This window comes from Apodemus sylvaticus, chromosome 1 (assembly GCF_947179515.1).
Source record: "Apodemus sylvaticus chromosome 1, mApoSyl1.1, whole genome shotgun sequence".
Lineage (NCBI taxonomy): Eukaryota > Metazoa > Chordata > Mammalia > Rodentia > Muridae > Apodemus > Apodemus sylvaticus.
This window is the reverse complement of record NC_067472.1, coordinates 28,383,823-28,393,091: the sequence shown is the minus strand read 5'-3', so window position 1 is coordinate 28,393,091 and position 9,269 is coordinate 28,383,823. Positions and strand designations below refer to the sequence as shown.

The 9,269-nt window shown below is 35.9% G+C and overlaps 1 non-coding gene across 1 annotated transcript; it reads left to right on the top strand.

Annotated features, from left to right (window-relative positions):
• Positions 1–6,428: 6,428 nt before the first annotated feature.
• LOC127676613 (U6 spliceosomal RNA) lies at positions 6,429–6,535 on the top strand. The gene has a single exon (XR_007976068.1). It is a non-coding gene; the product is annotated as a U6 spliceosomal RNA (small nuclear RNA).
• Positions 6,536–9,269: the final 2,734 nt, after the last annotated feature.

Below are 9,269 nucleotides of genomic sequence, written 5' to 3'. Positions count from 1 at the left end.
CCACTCTAGGCCTGTCGCTGGACCTTATTTTCCTCAGGCTCGTCTCTATTTCCATACTAGGATAGCAACCCCATTGCTCACCTGTGTCCTGTCTTTCTGCTAGAGGTAGGCTCTATAAGTTCACTCTCCCCAGTGTAGGACATTTCATCTAAGGTCCCTCTCTTTGAGTCCTGAGAGTCTTTTACCTCCCAGGTCTCTGGTATATTCTGGAAGGTTCCCCCAACCTCCTACCTCCTGTGGTTGCATGTTGGTCTTCTTTCTGATAGCCCTCAAGGATTCCAATCCTTTTCTCCCACCCAATACACAATCATGTTTCACTCTCCACTCCCCTTTATCTCCCATGTCTCTCCCTCCATTCTTGTTGTTGGTTTCTTCTCCCTTCCAAGTGGGACTGAGCCATCCTCACTTGGGCCCTTCAGTTTGTTGATCTTTTTGATTTGTCCGGGCTCTATCTTAGGTATTTGACACTTTTTTTTTTGGTTTGGCTAATATCCATTTATTAGTGAATACATACTATGCATGCCCTTTTGTGTCTGAGTTATTTAACTCAGGATGCTATTTTCTAATTTCATCCATTTGCCTGCAAAACTCAGGATGTCCTCTTTCATAATACCTAAGTAGTATTCTATTGTGTAAGTGAAATACATTTTCTGTATCCATTCTTCTGTCATAGGACATCTGGATTGCTGGGTCTTTAGGCAGATTTATTTCCAATTTTCTGAGGAACCTCCAGATTGATTTCCAGAGTTGTACCAGTTTGCAGTCCCACCAGCAATGGAGGATTGTTTCTCTCTCTCCATATTCTTGCCAACATGTGCTATCACCTGAGGTTTTGATCTTAACTAGTCTGATAAGAAACACACTTCAATAATTAAGACAGAAACTATCTCAGAGTAGAAGAATGGAAAAAGGTCTTCCAAACAAATGGTCCCAGGAAACAGACTGAAGTTGTCATCCTAATATCCAATAAAATAGATTTTCAATCAAACATTATCAAGTGTGATGAGGAAGGACACTTTTTATTCATCAAAGGGAAAATCCACCAAGAGAAAGTTTCAATTCTGAACATCTATGCCACAAATGTAAGGGTGCACTTACACACATTCATAAAAGAAACTTTACTAAAGCTCAAATCACACATTGAACCCCATACAATAATAGTGGGAAACTTCAGCACTTCACTCTCAACAAGGGATAGGTCATGGAAACAGAAACTAAACAGAGATGCAGTAAAATTAACAGAAGTTATGAACCAAATGGATTTGACAGATATCTATAAAACATTTCATCCTAAACTAAAGAATATGCCTTCTTCTCAGCACTTCATGGTATCTTCTCCAAAATTGACCATATAATCTGTCACAAAACAGGCCTCAACAGATACAAGATGGTTGAAGTATATACATCCTATCAGATCACCACAAACTAAATCTGGTCTTCAGTAGCAACAAAAACAACAAAAGCCCACATACACATGGAAACTAAACCAGACTCTATTCAATGATTACTTGGTCAAAGAAGAAGCAAAGAAAAAAATTAAAGACATTTAGAATTTTAATGAAAATGAAGGCACATCATAGCAAAACTTATGGAACACAATGAAGTCAATGCTAAGGGGAAAAGGTATAGCACTAATTGCCTCCAAAAAGAAACTGGAGAGAGCATACACTAGCAGCTTGACAGCACACCTGAAATCTTGAGAACAAAAAGAAGCAAATATACCCAAGAGAAATAGATGGCAGGAAATAATCTCAAACTCAGGGCTGAAATCAACAAAATAGAAACAAAGAGACCAATACAAAAAACAAGTGAAACCAAAAGCTTGTTCTTTGAGAGAATCAACAAGATAGATAAATCCCTAACCAAACTAACGAAAGGGCCCAGAGGCACTATCCAAGTTAACAAAATCAAAAATGAAAAGGGAGAAATAACAACAGAAACAGAGGAAATTCAAATTTTATCAGATCCTACTACAAAAGCCTATACTCAGCAAAACTAGAAAATCTAGATGAGATAGATGGTTTTCTAGATGGATACTACCTACCAAAGTTAAATCAAGAGCAAGTAAACTATCTAAACTGGCCCATATCCCATAAGGAAATAGAAGAAATCATTAAAAACCTACCAACCAAAGAAAGAAATTTAAGCTTCTTCATCTCTGTTTATTTATTTACACTAGGGGACATATTTTATGTATTTATTTTTTCCATTTTACCCAATATGTCGCTTAAACATTGATTATTATATATTCTGTATCATTTTTTGTAACCGCCAGCAGCTACATGTGAACCAGGTTACCTGTTGAGAGAATCTTGGGGTACAGGGACGGAGACAAAGGGATTTGAGTCAAGGCGAGGATTCCGGTCAAGACTGGTTTTAATAAATTTAAGACAGGTTATATAGACATTTGGGAGATCGGCCAACCCCCCAGAAGTCGGTAGCTTCAAAGGCGGTGCTGTGAATCCTCTGGCTCCAGGTCTCAGCGTGTCGTCTGCCTTCAGCCTGGTGGCTCAGGTAAACGCTGGCTTGGGGGCGGTGTCGATAGCCGAGGTGGGGAGCCTTATTGTTCACAGAACAAAGGCCGGAGGTAGCCATCGGAAGAGTTGGGTGCCCGCTAGCCAACTTAGTTGCAGGGGGGGGAGGAGACAATTTTTATATAAAATGATTTTTAACAGGAGCATGCTTATCCTGTAGTGTACCTCAACTTTATCTTGTCACATTTTGATGACTCAATAGCCACAAAAGATTATTTTCTACCAAAAACAAATTTTGAAATTTCAAATTGGGAGGAGGGATGTGGTATTTGAGATTCTCAGTTTTTTTTCCAGCTCTGAAGAACAGGAGATCCACTGAGACACATATATTTAGGTCACGTGTGTCTATGGAGGAAGACACATGTGATTAAACAGCCATGGTACATTTCTAAGTCCCAGAGTAAATATTGACTTTTGGGTGACATGGTACATCAGTTTTTACATTCGTAAGTTTGAAGTTGACGCAACTGGTGTTCTTTAATGTCAATCATTACATTTCTCCAGTTGCTAATTGCTCATTTCACACTGTTTATGCCAATTTGAAAGAGACTAATGTCTATAACTTTCTCAACTATGCATACTAAAAATTTAAATGCATACATTAACATTAAAAATTTAGTATTATCAAAATTGCAAATCAATTCAAAACATGCTGATCAATTCCCCAGAAAGACTGCCTAGTAGGCTATCACTGAATATCATGTTGAAAGCAAAACCAATATCCTCCTTACACTGTCATAACCTTGCTCTATTCCATCTTAAACTAAGTCCAATATAAGGAACCTGAATATTTCTAAGGATAAGTTCATGGCAATTATGTAAAAAATCTTATGTCAACAGTACAATTGTCAATACCATTTTTGAAAAGCATTGTTATTGAGTTTATTAATGAATTAAAATACTTCAAATCATAAAGATATGGTTCTATTTCCGTCCACTACTGATTTAATATATCCAAAATATTGAATTTTGAAATGTGCATATTCTTTTATTTTGTACAATGTAAGATTATTTTGAAATGGGTAAAATACTTAAGTGTTTTCCATAGAATGAAAATATTTTCTCCATCACTACTGACAGGATCACTGTAAAATTTATAAGTTCTTATCTACCTGAAAATTTCTTGAGGTCATTCCTACATATTTTAAATATATACATTTTAATTGTATTAACTTCAAGATATTATTTTATTATAATACAACTAATTATATCACTTGAAATTATGTCTGTTATACAAATTGTCATTTAAGGGAAATAGTAAGGTTTACATGTTGAAATAGAGGTGTTAAATTTAATAGAGTATTAAACAGATAACTGGAATATTACTCAACTGTATGCAATTGTCTTTAGTCTTAGAAATCTTTCACATGTTCATGAAGAAGACATGGGGGTAAAGTGTCAATCTCAGACAATGCTCTGTTCACTAATTTTGATGATGGTGAAAAATTCAAATGAGGACCACACCCATAGTGCTCATAAAAATTTATATCTTCAGACATCATTGAGAAATTAGGATTTTTTTCCTGTTTGTGTTATACACATTCAGTGAGCTCTGTAAAATACATGGGGACTTCAATTTTAATCAATTTGGAGTGAAATCAATAACTTCCATTATTCCACAACCACCTCCACCATTACCAACAATATAAAATGCCATTCCTTGTTTTAATATGAAATTATTCCATTGCAACTCCTCTTTTTTTGAGAGTTCTTTTTAGCATCTCTCTACTCAGATATAACATATGTACTAACCTTCTGTGATTGTTTGCTTCTGATGTTCATCACCATTATTATTATGTTTCATGCTTAAACTGGTAATAGCTCTGCTTATTATTTCTTCAATAACCATCATTAGACAGCTCATCTTATGTTGCCCTAAATGAACCAGTGGTCCAGTCTAGCTTTCCTGGAATCCACATTCAATTATCACAGATTGGCAGCCCAAAATCAAGAATAGTTCCCAGCATAACTTCTTTCTTTCTTTCTTTCTTTCTTTCTTTCTTTCTTTCTTTCTTTCTTTCTTTCTTTCTTTCTTTCTTTCTTTCTTTCTTTCTTTCTTTCTTTCTTTCTTTTTTTCTTTCTTTCTTTCTTTCTTTCTTTTTCATAGAAACTGCTCAGAAGGATATCATCTCCTATGGTTACAAAACAAAACTAAAGCCTTCCTCAAGGTTTAATTGGTTTCTTCTATTCCATGATGAGACAAATCCAGAGCAAACAAAGTCAAATGTAATGTCTTGATGTCTTAAAAAATACTTCTATCAATAGAACACTGTAACAAAGTCATTACTGGATAATCCTGGGGGTTGCCCAGTGTCTTCCTATATTATAAATTTCCATTCCCTCTACATGCTGTTCAGAACTAAATTTCCTAATAACTATAAATCCATACTAACTGTCCTAAAATCATAAGGGATTTAAAAACCTTCAAGTTAATAAATTATGATCTTTGTATAATGAAAAGGGAAAAGATTTATGTGATTTCCACATGGAGAGTAATCTATCTCCCTGCATGCCACATATCTAGAGAACTATTTTTCAATTGGTAGAGGGGAGTGGGAGGGGCAGGGGAAAGGGGGAACATAATCAGGTATTGGGAGGCAGGATTGAAGCCCAGAGAATCAGAAGAATGAATGGGAATTAACAACCTCAGGAGGTAGGAGGTGGGAGACACTCTAGAATATACCCGAAACCCAGGAGGTGAGAGAATCTCAAAATTAGAAGGGAGGGATCTTAGATGACATTCCCAACAGTGGGGAGAGGGAGCTTGTAGAATCTACCTACAGTAAAAAGACAGGACACCAAGTGAAGGGATGGGATTGACATCCTACAATCAAAAACTCTGACTCAGAATTGTTCCTGTCTAAAAGAACTGCAGGGACAATAATGGAGTAGTAACTGAGGGAAAGGAAGTCCAGTGACACGCCCAAATCAGAACCCATGTCAAGGGAAGGTGTTTTATTATCAACACACATTAAAAGTCCTGAAAGAAATGAGAACAAATGTGTGAGAGAGAGAAATTTCAATTAAATGGATTGCTAACAACTAATTGAAGAAATGGACATAAAAGAAATTTCAGTTTCTTGTCATGAGTCCATCTGTGTTTATTTAATTTATAGTTGAGAAACATATTTATGTATTTATTTAACAAATTTTATGTAATATACCATTTTCACATCAATTGTTATATATTCTACATCATTTTCTATAAAATGATTTTTAATGTGATTGTGCTTCTTCTGTAGTACATCTCAACCTGACCTTGTCATGTTTTGGTAACTCAATAGCCACTAAAATTAGTTTTTACCAAAAATAACAAGTTTTTAGTTTCCAAAAGTGACGGGAGGATGTACTAATTGATTCTTTAATTCTTTTCTTCCCGTCAATGAATAACAGAGGATATAGTGAGACACGTGTCATTTAGGTCATATGTGTCAATGAAGGAAGATACACAATATTACGTAGCCATACATTACATAACTTGGTACACTTCCAAGTCCTAGAGTAAATATTGATTGCTGGGTGACATGGAACATTACCATTTTACATAACTTTCTAGTAGATGCACCTGGTGTTTTTGAACTTTGTATCCTTTTCTACCAGCTAGAGATTACATTTCTCCAGTTGAATGAATTGCTTATTTCATACTGCTTATGCCAACTTGAAATAGACTAATGTCTATAACTTCCTCAATGATGCAAAATTTTAAATTCATATATCAACATTAAAACTTTGCTATTACCACAATTACCAACCAATACAAAAGATGCTGGTCAATTCCTCAGAAAAGAAATTGAAAAGAAAGCCAATAAACTTACACTGTAATTAACTTGCCCTATTCCATCTTCACCGAAGTCCAACACAAGCAACCTAAATGTTCCTCAGTAAAAGTTCAAGGTGCTCACTTTGGCAGCACATATACTAAACGTGGAATGATACAGAGAAGATTACCATGGTCCCTGCGCAAGAATAGCATGCAAATTCGAGAAGTGTTCCATATTTATTTGCCGGGTAGTGGTGGCACATGCCTTTAATCCCAGCACTTGGGAGGCAGAGGCAAGCAGATTTCTGAGTTCAAGGCTAGCCTGGTCAACAGCCTGAGCTCCAAGACAGCCAGGGCTACACAGAGAAACCCGGTCTCAAAAAAAAAATCTGTCAAAAAAACATTTCTAATACCATCGCAGAAATGCAATTTGATTTATTCAGGTTATTAATGAAATAATATAATTCAAAAATTTAAAAAAATGCCTAAGACAAGCTCCAGTATAAATTTCTTAGGTTGTGAAAGGGAATTAAAAATCCATACCAATATATACATAGTAGGAGCATTACATCAATACTGAGAAAATAATTGGTAACAAAATATAGGTTAGTCAGTATAAAATGAACAAAATCAATAGGACTCATGGTAAAATTATACAATTAGTCAAATAGCATTCTGATGGGAAGTGATATACGCAGATTTATGTTTAGCAATTTTATATTCCCCTAAATATAGAATTAAAAGTACAATCAGATACAATCAGGAAATGTGTCTCTGGTGTCTGTTTTTGATAGTGTTTCTGGTGTGGGTGGAAAGCCTGCAGATGGATCTGACTGAAGTGGGCATGTAGGAAGTGGTAGGTGTGGAAGTCTGTGTCCATGGGAGAGGCCCGGCATCTATAGAGTCCTGTAAAGGCCACCTGTGCTTATGATGGATGGTTAGTACACTTTTTTAAAGTAGGAATTCTCCTCTGAGGCTGGTTTTTGTTTGTTTGTTTTGTTTGTTTTGTTTGTTTGTTTGTTTCTTCTATTCTGATTCATTACTATTTTCCCCTAAGCTGTCTTTCTCAGACTTTTCAGTCAAGTGGGAAATATTGTTCTTAGATCTTGAGTGAGACTGTAGTAATAGAGTCCCCTCGCAAGGAAGTGAAACTAATGTTTTTTGAGCATATATGGCTGTTTTGGGATTTTTTTGTCTGCTAATGTCTGCTTAAGTGCATTTTAAATAGCAAATGCTGCAAGGGGCAAGTCTTTCCCTCCATTCTCTGTAAACCAGTCTAAATATCAAACCCTAGCCCCCCACCCCATATCCACATCTAAAGTTCCCCTTTCTGGAAACCAAGAACTGGCTTTTTGTACAAACTGAAGAAGAAATTCAGTCATCTGGCTAGTGCTAACCTTAATGCCTTTCCCTTAAGATTATATTTAATAACATCTGTGAAGAACTGTCTGTCTGTCAATTCAATCTGTTTTATACCAGTTCATGTAGGTACTAGCAGTAGTTTTTGCAATCTTCACTGGTAGCTACAAAGTATTTACACTTGCAGGGTCAGCATGCCGGTTGGAGACAGTGTTTAATAGTAGTCAGTGAAATTCCCACTAAAAGCAACAGGTGGTTTTGTATTTAGCAGCAATCAATTGGGGACCTCCTTGCAGGCAGAAACGCATTTAAATTCCAATTACTCATCTGTCCCTAACTGATATCACTAATCAACAGCCTAGATAAATCCAAGATGAGATTCTTAGCTTTTTCCAGAAACACAATAAATTTATATCAAGAGGTTCCTGTTTGGTTGCCAAAAGAGATGTCATAAGCCAGCTCCAGAGTTCTGGTTCTATTTTAAATGTAGCTAAGGGTTAATAGCTTCAGCGGTGGCAAGACTTACTTGGTCTTGGGAGAAATTAGGGTTGCTTTTTGATGTAATAATAAAATGCTTACTTATCTTGAGTCTAAGGTACTATGCAGTGTGAGCTGGCATTCTCAGTTCCTCTGAGACCAGAAATTACAGTCTTTGTTGTTTAGTACCTCATCTTAAAACAGCAGAGATTTAAACAAAGGATTAATTGCTATGGAGTTTTTCTCTCTTGCCTAGAAGCCTCCTTCTTGCTTATCAGGCATGAGGAAGATTGGGAGCAGAAAACTTTTATTGAACCAGCAAAAGAGAGTTACTCACAGAAGGAAAAAAACTTTTTGACATGCAAATATACATGAACACATACATTTATATACAAACCCATGCACACAGATTCATACACATTCATGCATTCCAATTGGGGCCAGCTACTTACATATCTCAAAATTACGTACTCACATATACACATCTACACATACACATGTATATGAAGCAAATCTCCAAGTGTTAGAGCAGAAAGAACTTACTCATTCTGGATGAAAAGTGAGCTAAAATCTTTATTGCCCTTTGACCGTTTTATTTCTAAATGAATTAAACCCAAGTCTGTACAAAAAACATATTGTTCTTCTTTAGTAAGACTAATCCTGCCTTGCTGTTAAGAAAAGAACTGTTCTATCCAATGGTAAGAAGAAGCCTGCTTGTACTTTCTGTGTTCTCTCTCTCTCTCTCTCTCTCTCTCTCTCTCTCTCTCTCTCTCTCTCTCTCATGTCCTACTTTCTCTCTGCATTCTGTGCTCCCATGTTTTTTTGTTTGGGTCCTGTCCTAATAGTCTCTTTATTTATAAAGGGAGGTAAAAGGGAAGAAATCTATCAGACCATATGTTCTTTAAATTTCTAAGCTGCTTTCTCAATTTCTAAGTTACTCTCATATTTTCTAAGCTATTCTACTTTCCTTCTAACCTTACTCTTTCTCCTATTCTGATGTAATAATGCCATGTAATGTAAGCATTTCTTGTTTTCTTTTTCACGTTTTCTAGTAGAATAGATCACATAGTTTTTTGAAGCATCCTTTTTTAAAAAAACAAAAGTTCAATAAACGTTCAAACATAAAATCAAATCATAAA